The sequence below is a fragment of the Pelophylax lessonae genome (genome assembly GCF_965119305.1).
Source record: "Pelophylax lessonae genome assembly, chromosome: 11".
Taxonomy (NCBI): Eukaryota; Metazoa; Chordata; class Amphibia; order Anura; family Ranidae; genus Pelophylax; species Pelophylax lessonae.
In genome coordinates this window covers 136,128,848-136,142,326 of record NC_138778.1, presented here as the reverse complement: position 1 = coordinate 136,142,326, position 13,479 = coordinate 136,128,848, and positions in this window count along the sequence as shown.

Here is a 13,479-nt window from a genome sequence, read left to right as displayed (position 1 = left end):
GCACAGTACACTCTGTGGACCTGACAGTCACTGGCAGCCCAGGCAACTGCAATAATAAAAAATATTTTTTTTTTCAATTTGCAACAAGATGCTGTGCCACCGTATATATATCAGTGGTGGGCAGTGCACTGCAGTGGGTACAGTGCACTCTGTGGACCTGACACAGCACTCACTGCAATTATGACAGAGGGAAAAAAAATGTTTTTTTAAAATGCAAGGTACTGTGCCTGTGCCACCCGAAATGAGTGTGGTGTGCACACAGTACAGTCTGTGGTAGGTCTGTGGCCTCTCACACACAGCGGGCAGGCAACTGCAGTGTACAATAGATATATATATATATATATATATATATATATATATATATATATATATATATATATATAAGAAAAAACTCTATTACCTTACCAGCCCTTAAAAGGGCTTTTGGGGACACTATATATATATATATATGTATATATATAAATAAAAAAAAATCCTCAATTACCAGCCCTTAAAAGGGCTTTTGGGGGACACTAGATAGAGATATATATATATATATATATATATATATATATATATATATATATATATATATATAAAAAAATTACACAAATACCAGCCCTTAGAAGGGCTTTTTGGGGTGCTGTCCTTACAGCAGTAGTGGACCAAGAACACTGCAAGACCAGGAACACTGACTAACTGTCCCTAGCTTAACAGCAGCAGCAGCAGCTCTCCCTACTCTCACTACACACACTGCTTCAGAATGATCTAAGATGGATGCTGCCCTTGCTTATTTATAGGAGGTGGGAGGGTGTGGGAGGGAGGTATGCTGATTGGCTGGAAATGTGCCTGCTGACTGTAAAGTTCAGGGTCAAAGTTTGCCTCAATTATGTATTATGGGGGGGGACCGAACATCGCATATGTTCGCCCGCAGCGGCGAACGCGAACATGCTAAGTTCGCCGGGGACTGTCCGCCGGCGAACAGTTCTATACATCTCTAGTGGTGGGTGCTACCCATGTTGCTGGTATTGTGGCCAGGTCCCCCCCTCGCCGTGTGAGTGTGGCCTAGGCTCCAGGGATGTTTCCCAGGTCCCTGGGAGCCTCGTGGGCAAAACGTGTGGTGGCCATTTTCCCATAGCCGGTGCCATGATTTTGAGGCCTGTTTTTTTTTTCTCTCAGTGGCCATGTTTGTGTAGTTCAGCGGCAATTTTTGGTTGGTGTGGCATGCACAGGATTGGCGGCCATGACAGTGGAGCCTTTGGGGCGGTGAATATTGTAGTGGGGCCCCTTCTCTTCCCCCTGGTGTTGACTCCTGGATTTCCTTTTCCCCTAGATGTCACATGTGGATACCTGGCACTCCTCTGGTGGGGTAGTGAGTTCTGGGGGGGGGGGTCCCTCCATCTCTCTGCTGCGGGTTGCAGGTTGTGTTGCTTTGAGTCCCCTTGTGGTAGTGCGGGTGCGGTGCCTCAGGGTAGGTGAGTCTCCTGGCAGTGCGAGACACGTTTTGCTGGTGGGTTCTCTATTTTCACTGATGGAGTCTCAGGAACATGTTTCCCCACCTGACCCCCTCTCTGAGGCAGCAGGTTCCTCATGGTACGAACCTTCCATTGATGCACTGACGGCGGTCCTGGAGTCCTTTGTTTCTCGGAAGGAGGAGGCCTTTGGGCGTCGGGCTAGCAGAAAGCACCCCCCGCCCTCCACTGCCTCCTCTGTCTCATCAGATCCTGCATCTGGCTATGTTGCCATGGACGTAGCCACCCTGCGGGGCTTTCAGCCACGCTCTCTGATTTGTCAGATAGTGAGGATAATTCCTCCACAACGGCAGCAGCGTATGAGAAGGGGTTGGTTGATGCTCTGATTATATTGGTGTGGGAGACTTTGAAGATGGAGGATGCAGCGGAGGCGACTGCGGAGGTGGCCATACCTTTTGGTACTCACACCGTCTCACACAGCAAAAGTGTTTCCTTATCCCTCCTATTTTGACAAGTTTGTCTACAAAGATTGGGAGTGCCTAAAACATCCCTTTGTTGTTCCTAAACGTTTTGCGGTAAGGTACCCATTTGTAGAGTCACTTCTAAAGAAGTAGACTCTCCCACCAGTGGTGGACCCTCCTGTCTTCAGGTTATATAAGGCAACCATGACTCTGGAAGAGGAATCCCCAGCCTTTAAAGATACAGCTGACAAAAAAGTGGCCATTGCCCTGGTGTCGCAAACCCTAACTGAGTGGGCTAAACTTTTAGGCCATGGTCTGGGGGTGAGCAGATTCCTCCTGCCTGTCGAATTGGTGGACCAATTGGTCCACGGCTGCAATTTGTCTGCGATGCCTCTCCTGACGCAGCCCCCTACATTTCTAAGCTCTCTGTTTCGGCAGTGGTGCTTGGGTGTGTGTTGTGGCTTAAGTGTTTGTCTGCAGACCAAACCTCTAAAAAAGCACTAACTGATTTGCCCATTTAAGGTGATCGCCTGTTTGGGGCTACCCTGGATGGCATAATTAAGAGTCTCATGGGGGGGGGGAGAGCACTTTTCTTCTGCCTTCTGGGAACAGGAAGGATCCTCGTCGCAGACGCGGCCCTGCTTTCTCGGCACACAAAATATTTTTTGGTCCATCAGGGTCCACTGACAAGGGTTCCAAACCTTTCAAGCCCTCCTCAGGAGGTTCCAAGCAGCCCTGGTCTGGCAAGCCAAGAGTGGGTTTCTCTACACCCGCGGACATGGCCCCTTCAGCATGAAGGTGCACCCTCACTCATGTCTGGGGTGGGGGGACGTCTTCATTGGTTTCGGTGCCCGTAGACCTCTCTGGTGAATGACTAATGAGTCCACAAAGTAATTCTGTCCGGTAACAAGATAGTTTAGTTCTTTCCCGCTGGAAAGGTTTTTGCCTTCCAATATGTGCCTTTCCCCAGACCGACTGCAAGCTCTTTTCGAGGTTTTTTTTTTTTATATCAAGAAGAACTTTATTAAACTTTGTGCAAAAAAACAATAATAGAGAGTCCAGAGCAAAATCGCCCACAGCATACAGATAACAAGCAAAAAGAAATCAACATCCTGCGTGCATTAATCAACAGAATAAGGCACCCTTGGCACATGAACAGGCAGCTCATATTTACATTATTACATGGAAGTGGCAGTCATGTATGTCACATAATGCCATGCATCAACCCATGGAAAGGTACCAAACACTACCCTCACAGCCCGCCCGCCCCCCACCAATCTATCTAGCACCAGGTCCACCAGAGCCAGGCCCGGTACTGCCAACCAGGGAGCCCACAACTTCTCAAACTTGCCCGGACTGCCCCTTTGCTGATATATGTACTTTTCCAGTCTAAGCATATCCCCCCACCTGGGCAGTCCATTCCTTATCGGGGAATCCGGGGAGATCCAGTGCCTCAAAATCAGTTTCCTGGCCTGAAACAAGGCCCTTAGAATGGCATGCTAGGCAATCTCAGGGGTCTGGACTTCATCCATAATGCCTAACAGGCACATCTTGGGATCCTCAGACAATTGGACCCCAAATGCCCCTGACAGAGTGTCGAGCACACCCCTCCAATACATGTGAAGTTTGGGAAAGCACCATAGGAGATGCACCAAATCCCCATGTTCTCTCTGGCACCTGGTACAGAGAGGAGTATCCCTCCTACCCATCCTAAGCAAATCTAGCTGGAGTGTAGTGGGTCCTATAGAGAATATAAAGTTGTGATATCCACTGAGCTACATTTAACAAGCTCAGCTGAACCGCCTGAAGGGCCTCCTCCCGCTGCTCATCCTTAAATGATCCCACATCCTTTTCCCATTGGGCTGATATGCGCGGGGAGTGGTGGTCCAGGAAGGAACCCGATAGTAACGAATGATATGAAACCTTTGAAGGACTCTACCTCAGACATGAAGTGAAACACAGGAGCAGGGGATTGAACCCACAGATCATTCCCCCACCTGGGCCCCAACCGCATGACAGAACTGCATGTAATAAAATTTAATGGATAGAGGGAGGAGAAACGTGTCCCTCATCTCATCAAGGGATCGGAGTGTCCCATTCCGAAATATATGTATCAAGTGGGTAATACCATGCAACTTCCACCTGGCGCCATAAGACACCTTGGCCAACTCAGGGTATCTAGGGTTATCCCAAATGTACCTAAAGCTAGTTAAACCCACTACCTGCTGAAGCTGTCGGGCCTTATTCCATGTTTTCTGCATAAGGACATAGGTAGGGAAGTTTGCTAGATTTGCTAAATTGTAGGAATTCCAGAAGAGTCGCCACCTCACCTGGACCCACAGTGTGGGCCATGAGAAGGGCAGCAGACTCCTCTCCACCGTTCCCCATAACATGGGCTATATATTGTAGCTGGGAGGCCAAATAGTACAACCATGGGTTAGATAGCGCCAGTCCTCCAAAGTCCTTAGGTTCTCTGAAGATGTTCCAGTTTGATCCTGGGGTTCTTTGACAACCACAGAAGAGACCTGAAAATAGAATTAATAATGCGGAACACCCTCAGAGGAATGACCACCGGAGAGTTATGGAGGGCATAGAGCAACTTTGGCATTAGAATAATTTTTATCAGATTGGCTCTGCCCGCTAACATCAAGCGGAGCCGGGACCAGACTTTAACTTTCTCCGTAAATCTAGCAAGCAGCAGAGCTACATTAAGACGGGTGTAATCCAGAGGTTTAGGGGTCATCTGTATGCCCAAGTATCAAAATTCCTTTTCAGGTTTTTTAAAGGTTTTTATTCAAACCTGTTTACGGTCCCAAAGAAGGATGGCAAGGTTCATCCAATTCTGGACCTCAAGACCCTGAACTGTTTTGTGCGGGTACAGAAATTCAGAATGGAGTCCATTCGCACTGTGTTGGCATCCCTACATCAGGGGGATTTCCCAGCCTCTATCGACATCAAAGATGCTTACTTGCACATTCTAATTTGTGCCCGACACCAGCGTTTTCTCTGCTTTGCTGTGGGAGAGGGCACTATCAGATTGTGGCGTTACCCTTTGGTCTTCATGAAGGTGTTGGCCCCAGTTTTGGCATTGCTACGTCAGCGGGGGATTGCTTTGCTGGGCTACTTGGACGACCTCCTCTTGCGAGCGGAGTCCTTATATGCATTGATGGACAACGTGGAGATCACTATCCAGACCTTGAAGGAGTTTGGTTGGCTTCTGAACTGCCAGAAGTCTGCCCTGATCCCGTCCAGGAAATTGGATTATCTGGGTCTGACTCTAGATTCAGCTCTGGCCAGAGTGTTTCTTCCTCTAGACAAACTCCAGAAGTTGCACGCTGCAATTTATCTGTTGCTGTTCCACAGGTGGTCTTCCCTCTGGGCTTAATAATAATAAAAGTGCAGCGCTATAAATAACCTTTGTTATTTAGTTAAAAAAATTTGTGAAAAAAATTAATTATCCACAAAGTAGTAATGAGGGTAGTGTCCAAAGTAAATTATGGTGAATAAAGTCCCAAAAAAATGGTGCAAGTACAAATAAGTCCAAGTGCAAGATACTGTGAGGGACGCTCCTTCCAGTGACACCCAGGGAAAGTGCAAGATGGGGACACTTCAGTGCACAAGTATTATGAGCAGCTTACCAGAGCTCCATGGCTACTCAAATGAATGAGAAAGCCACTCCCAGCAAGTAGGTATATACCAATGTATTCGATGGATGCCAAGAAAGTGGATGACACTTCTTAATCTCTCTTGATTACTCCGTTATATGCGATAAGTATATAGAGGGGAAATGAAGACAGAGGACCATAGTGTAATCCCGTAAAACACGTAAAATAAATTTATTTAAAAGCACTACTCACAATATAAGAGGCATATGCAGGCACACATAGATCGCTGTAGATCCGATCGCTGCGTCCCGCGTGTGTCCAAACAGCATGAACAACAGTAAAAACAGCCAGCTCCGTAAGGGGGCGTGTGGACGTTACGTCTGGAGACTTGCATCCGAATGGTGGGCCTGATAGTGTCTTCCTACAAGACGGTCCTGTTTGCACAGTTCCATACGGGGCCCCCTCATGTGCTGTGCCTGGATCACTGGACATATCGGCTCCGGGGGCTCCCAGTATGAATTCTGTCGGGTACCGGACACCAGGGTGAAACAAAAAGTGTGTTGGTGGCTCTAGAAGTATTCGGCATTCTCTGGTGGGCAGAATGCTTCATTCTGGCCCTCTCCGCCTTGCTCATTCCTGGTGTGGAAAATTGGCAGGCGGACTATCTGAGTCAGTAGCCATTGGACCAATGGGAGTGATCCCTTCATCCAGACATGTTTTATCTCATATGTCTGCGGTGGGGTACTCCCGAGGTGAGCTTGTTGGCGTCTCAGCTCAACAGAAAAGTACCAAGATCTCGAGATCCTCTGGCGGACGCGACAGGTGCTTTGGTGGTCCTGTGGGGCCAGAATCGTCTGATTTATGCCTTTCCTCCCCTCAATCTTCTTCTGCGCAGGATCAAGGCCAAAAGGATTCTGGTCATCAGACTGGCCTCGTTGGTCTTGGTTTGCCAACCTAGTGTGATTGGTCGCCTACGTCTCAGGGGGGATCTGCTGTCCCAAGGGCCGATCTTCCATTCTGATTTACAATCGCTGGCTTTGACAGCCTGGCTGTTGAAAGCCAGGTGCTGAAGAAAAGAGGTTTGCCTGGGTCGGTGATCTCGACTATGTTCAAGGCTCGGAAGTCTTAATCTTGGAAGATTTACCATCATACGTGAAAAGCGTACATTTCGTGGTGTGAGTCGCTCTGTGTTCACCCTCGTTCCTTTTCGGTTGCTCAGGTCTTGACCTTCCTTCAATGAGGTGTTGAGCAGAAGTTGGTTTTGAGTACCATCAAGGGTCAGGTGTCTGCCTTGGCAGTCTTCTTTCAGCGACTCTTGGCCTCGCATTTTTTGGTGCGTACGTTTGTTCAAGGGGTTTGACACCTGACTATGCCGCTGCAGTCTCCTCTACCGCCATGGGATTTGAACTTGGTGCTCTCAGTTCTCCAGAAGCCTCCGTTTGAAAATATTAAGGAAATTTCCCTGCTTTTGTTGTCTCAGAACGTGGCTTTTTATGTGGCTATCACCTTTGGTCGCAAGTGTCTGAACTGCCAGCGTATACTTGCCGTACCCCCTACTAAGTGGTCCACAAAGATGAGGTGGTTCTTCGTCAACGCCTGTTGTTCCTACCTAAGGTTGTCTTTGACTTCCATTTGAATGAAGACATTGCGTTACCTTCTTTGTATCCCAGGCCCGCTCTTTCCAATGAATTTGCATTGCATGCCCTGGATGTGGTTAGGACGATTTGGGTGTATCTGGCAGCTACGGAGTGTTTTCAGAGGTCAGACTCACTGTTTGTGATCACGGACGGGCCAAGAAAAGGACTGTCTGCTTCCCCTGCAACCATTTCCAGATGGAACAGACAGACGGTGGCAGCAACACATCTCAAAAATGTTGGGACAGGGCCATCAGTGTTTACCACAGTGTACCATCCCCTCTTCTTTTAACAACACTCTGTAAATGTATGGGAACTGAGGAGACCAGTTGCTGGAGTTTTGGGAGAGGAATGTTGTTGTCCCATTCTTTCCTGATATAGGATTCTACGTGCTCAACAGTCCTGCGTCTTCTTTGTCGTATTTTTCCTTTCAAGATGCGGCAAATAATTTCAGTTGGTGAAAGGTCTAGACTTCAGGCAGAGCATTAAAGCCCCCTGACTCTTCTACTAGGAAGCCATGCTGTTGTCATAGATGCAGTATGGGGTTTAGCATTTTTCTGCTGAAATATGCAAGGCATTCCCTAAAAAATACAGTATCTGTATTGGAGCATATGATGCTCTAAAACCTGGATATATCTTTCAGCATTGCGAGTAGAGATATCGCAAACATAAAATTTTATGTTCGCGAACAGCGAACGCGAACTTTCGCGAACGGGCGAACCGGGCCAACCGCCATAGACTTCAATAGGCAGGCGAATTTTAAAACCCACAGGGACTCTTTCTGGCCACAATAGTGATGGAAAAGTTGTTTCAAGGGGACTAACACCTGGACTGTGGCATGCCGGAAGGGGATCCATGGCAAAACTCCCATGGAAAATTATGTGGTTGACGCATAGTCGGGTTTTAATCCGTAAAGGGCATAAATCATCCTAACATTCCTAAATTGTTTGGAATAACGTGCTTTAAAACATCCAGTGTGTGTATACGATCAGGTATGATGTTGTATCGATCAGGTAGTGTAAGGGTTACGCCCGCTTCACAGTGACAGATCAAACTCTGACAGACCAAACTCCCCGTTTAACGCACCGCAAACAACGGCAAACAGTCCATTTGCAGTGGGCACAGTACAGTACAGTCTGTGGGCCTGGCACTCACTGGCAGGCAACTGCAATTATATTACAGAGGTAAAATTAAATTAATTTTTTATCTGCAAGGTGCTGTGCCACCTTATATGAGTGGTGGGCAGTGGGCACAGTGCAGTCTGTGGGTCTGATACTCACTGGTAGGCAACTGCAATTATATTACAGAGGAAAATTTAAATATATAAATATCACTACTTGTACTAAATTAATAGACGATGTTGTAATCCACTGCGCTTTAGGAAATACAGGTAACACAAACCTGACAGAATAACACAAATAACACAAATTGCTGCTACTTAAATGAGTAAATATAATAAAAAATAAGATTCATCCAGAAAAAACAGGAACTGGCTTTTTCATTCGAATTTCAGTAGCGCAGGGATGGTGATAACCTCTTACCAAATAAATAGGATGATAACATATACCAAAATATTTGAATCAGATGTGATAAATCTAAGCATAAAATCATAAATACATAAAAGCATGAAATCACAACAATAGGAGTCCATAAAGTCCATAGATATAAAGCGCATAGAGCAATGAAAGTGCAAACATGAAGGATCACAGGTGCGACTTATGGGGACCACCCTTGCTTGCCACCACCAGACAGTGCTGGGAGAAGTATCTGAAATTTAGACTCACCAGAAGCCTATGCCTAACCACTCTCATGGACTAGCCAACAACAGCATATAGTAAAATCAGGTTTCCTCCAGATCTCTGATTTGTGCTGCAAAGACTCCTCTGGAAGATTTCCTGGTAAATTTATAGTGAGTCTGAATTTCAGATACTTCTCCCGGCACTGTGTGGTGGTGGCAAGCAAGGGTGGTCCCCATAAGTCGCACCTGTGATCCTTCATGTTTGCGCTTTCATTGCTCTATGCACTTTATACCTATGGACTTTATGGACTCCTATTGATGTGATTTCATGCTTTTATGTATTTATGATTTTATGCTTATATTTATCACATCTGATTCATATATTTTGGTATATGTTATCATCCTATTTATTTGGTAAGAGGTTATCACCATCCCTGCGCTACTGAAATTCGAATGAAAAAGCCAGTTCCTGTTTTTTCTGGATGAATTTTATTTTTTATTATAGGAAAAATTAAATGAATGTTTTATCTGCAAGGTACTGTGCCACCCGATATGAGTGGTTTGCACACAGTACAGTCTGTGTATATATATAGAAAAAAATAAAAGCAGACTGATATACCAGCCCTAAAAAGGGCTTTTTGGGGTGCTGTCATGACGCTGTCCTTACAGCAGGAGTGGACACAGAACACTGGCCTAGCTAATGATTTCCCTATTAAGTCAGCAGCAGCAGCAGCACTCTCCCTGCTCTACCTAACACTGCAGCTTCAGAATGAATTTAAGATGGATGCTGTCCTTGCTTTTTTATAGGAGGTGGGAGGGTCTGGGAGGGAGGGTATGCTGATTGGCTGCAATGTGTCTGCTGACTGTGAGGTACAGGGTCAAAGTTTGCTCAATGATGATGTATAGGGGGCGGACCGAACATCGCATATGTTCGCCCGCCGAGGCGAACGCGAACAAGCGATTTTCGCCGGGAACTGTTCGCCGGCGAAGAGTTCGGGACATCTCTAATTGCGAGTGCCTTTTCAGATATGCAAGCTGCCTATTCCCTACACACTAATGCACCCCCGTACCATCAGAGATGCAGACTTTTGAACTGAGTGCAGATAACAAGCTTGATGGTCCCTGTCCTCTTTAGTCTGAAGAATTTGGTGCCAAGGTTGCCAAAAAGAAAGTCACATTTTGATTTGTCTGACCACAAAACAGATTTCCACTTTACAACAGACCCAGGGCCGGCCCAACCATGGGTCCCATTGGACCCAGGCAGAACTTTGAGAGGGGCAGCAACACCCAGGATTTTTTCCAGCAGTTCAGTGTATCATCCAGGTGTGGACAGGGCCGGGGGGGCAGGGTAACAACTGTCCCCATTGGCGGCTTCACTGCCCTGTAAAAAGGCCGCCCTGCTACCCTCAACATGCATACTCATGGTTGCTAGGCGTGAGGGTGATCACACACAGTCTAACACTGGCTGTTAAACACCCGAGCACACCTGAAGAGCTCAGGTGTGTGTGCTGCCGGGAGTGGGATACCCACACGAGACAGAGGGCAATGAAAGATCCCTTCCTCATCGGCTCCACCAGCAGCCGATGTTCGGGCGCAGCTTGCGAGGCTTGCATTTCTATTGGGTGGAACTGAAGAAGGGGGTGTGGCCTGCCCCGCGCCTGGCCCACCTTCTTCTGGTCTGGTGCATGCATGAGGCTAGGCACTGAAGACTGTGGGAGCACTGATAGAGAGCAACAGAGAGGTAATATAAGTTTGTTCTGTGTGACAGGACACAAAGGGTGTACATAATTTTTTCTAGTAGTGGCTTCTGATCTGCTAGATGGCTATATGTAGCATAGCCTGTCATGCACAAAAATCACTATACAGCCCTAGCTTGCCATTATTCTACCCTAGCCTGCCTCTATACTACCCCAGCTTGCCCCTTACTGCCATAGACTGTCTATATACTACCCTAGCCTGTCTATATACTACTCTAGCCTGTCCATATACTACCCTAGCCTGCCCCTATACTACCCTAGGCTGTCTATATACTACCCTAGGCTGTCCATAAACTACCCTAGCCTGTCTATATACTACCCTAGGTTGTCTATATACTAAACTAGCCTGTCCACATGCCACCCCAGCCTGTCTATTAACTACCCTAGCCTGCCCCTGTACTGCCCTAGCCTGCCCCTATATAGTCCTATCCCAGTGGCATATCATCCATGGGTGCAACGTGTCCACTTCACACAGGCCCTGAGGGGTGGGGGGCCCACTGAGTGGACACACACTGCATCCATGGATGCCCTTGGGCACCAAAATGGGGGAGCAGTAACATGGTGGTATGTTATATAACTTTGCATATAGACAAGGTGCTGTTGCATGTAAATCTGACTTCCTGATAAATTTAATTTTAGTTTTACAGTAATTATGATATAAAATAATGGATGTGGGGGCCTTTTGGTGCGTGTGATTTTTGTTTTGGGGGGGGGGGGTCAGCATTTCATTCTTGGACCCAGGCAGCAGAATGTCTTGGGCCAGCCCTGAACAGACCATTTTAAATTAACCTTTGTTCCAGAGAAGACAGCAGCATTTCTGGATCATGTTCAGATATGGTTTCTTTTTTGCATGATAGAGCTTTATCTTGCATTTTTGGACGGCACAGCGAACTGTATTCACAGACAGTGATTTTTGGAAGCATTCCTGAGCCAATGCAGAATCATGCCTGCTTTTAAGGCAGTGCCATTTGAGGGCCCAAAGATCCCGGGCATCCAATATTGCATTTTGGCCTTGTCCCTTGTGCACAGAGATTTCTCCAGATTCTCGCAATCTTTTCATGATATTATGTACTGCAAATGATAATATATTTATTCACAATTTTATGTTGAGGAAAATGTTTTTTTGCAATTTTTAGATGCAGCATTTCACAGATTGGCAAACTTCTGCCTATCTTTACTTCTGAGACACTCTGACTCTCTAAGATGCTCTTTTTATTTATACCCAGTCATGTTACTGGCCTGTTGCCAATTCACCTAATTCATTGTAAAATGTTCTTCAAGCTCTTCCTTGTTAGTACCACTTTCTTGCATGCTTTTTGTTGTCCTGTCCCAACTTTGAGATGTGTTGCTGTTATCAATTTTAAATATTCCTTTTTTCTAAAAATTTCTCGTTTTAAACATTTGATATGTTTTCTATTTTCTAGTGTGAATATAAAATGGGTTTATGAAATTTACAAATCATTGCCTTGTGTTTATATGTAGATTTTTCATAGTGTCTCAACTTTTTTGGAATTGGGGTTGTATATTAGATGTAAACTTTTCTTCCAACAGTTCTTCCTAAAGTACTACTAATGACAAACCTTTTCTTTCATTTTGAATAGCGTAAGGGAGGGTTATAACCCCTTACAAATTTTTTTATTTTTATTTTGCCACCAGGTGTCCCATTGGGGAGATTTGGGGAGATTCACTTTCTGTCCCATAGCCAAAATCGAAAGTGAGAGGAAATCCCTGAATATCACCAGGGTCACAAGAACTAGTGTTCCCATTAGAAGAGTTCCCCTCCATTTCTATTCTGGTGTCAACTTAAAATTTGTGATTTTATTTCTATTTCTCATTCACCAGGACACATATAAAGAGTGAATCAAAAAAAAAAAAAGTTTTTCCTTTGTTAGAATATACAGTAAACTTCATGTACTAACTTCAGCATTGATGTCACACCACTTCCTCAAACTCAATCTTTCTAAAACTGAGCTCATAATATCCCCCCCCCCCCCCGTGCCCCTTCCCTGACTTCTCCATCAAGATCAATAATACAACCATCAGTTTCTCCCCTCATGCCAGGGTGCTAGGTGAAACTCTGCACTCTGACCTGTCCTTTCAGGCCCAAATCAAATCCCTGTCCAAATCTTGTAGACTTCAACTCCGCAACATCTCCCCATCTCCAACAATACACCCTTTTTCAACTGTTGAAACCACTAAGCAACTTATTGACTCCCTTGTTATTTCTCACCTTGACTATTGTATCTCCTCTTCATTGGCTTACACTTTGCAGGCTATCCGCTCTTCAGTTTATCATAAATTCTGCTGCCAGACTCATCTAGACTCATCCACCTTACCAACCATTCATCTGCCACCCCTCTCTGCCAAACCCTCCACTGCCTTCCCATTGCCAAAATAATACAATTCAAAACACTAACAAAAACAATAACATACAAATTCTTTTACAACTCTGCCCCAAGCTATATCACCAATCTTAAAATAAATAAATATTGCTGCGCCAAGTGAATCAATCAAAATAATGGGTAAAAATGCATATATAAATTGTAATAATATGAAAGCAAATCAATGCTTATACCAATTGCTAAAAAATGTAAACCATTCAACAATCCAAGTGCTTATAACCAGGTGATTGATAAAAAATCCCAATGGTGCAAAATATATAATAAGTAAGCAAAAAGTTCAAATAAAACACTTTATCTTCATCTGTGATCAAACAGTGCAAAAAGTGCTCCACACATCACCAATCATGTCTCCAAATATCACCCAAACTGTCCTCTCCACTCTCATTAGGACCTCCTGCTCTCTAGCTCCCTTGTCTCCTTCTGCCGTGCCC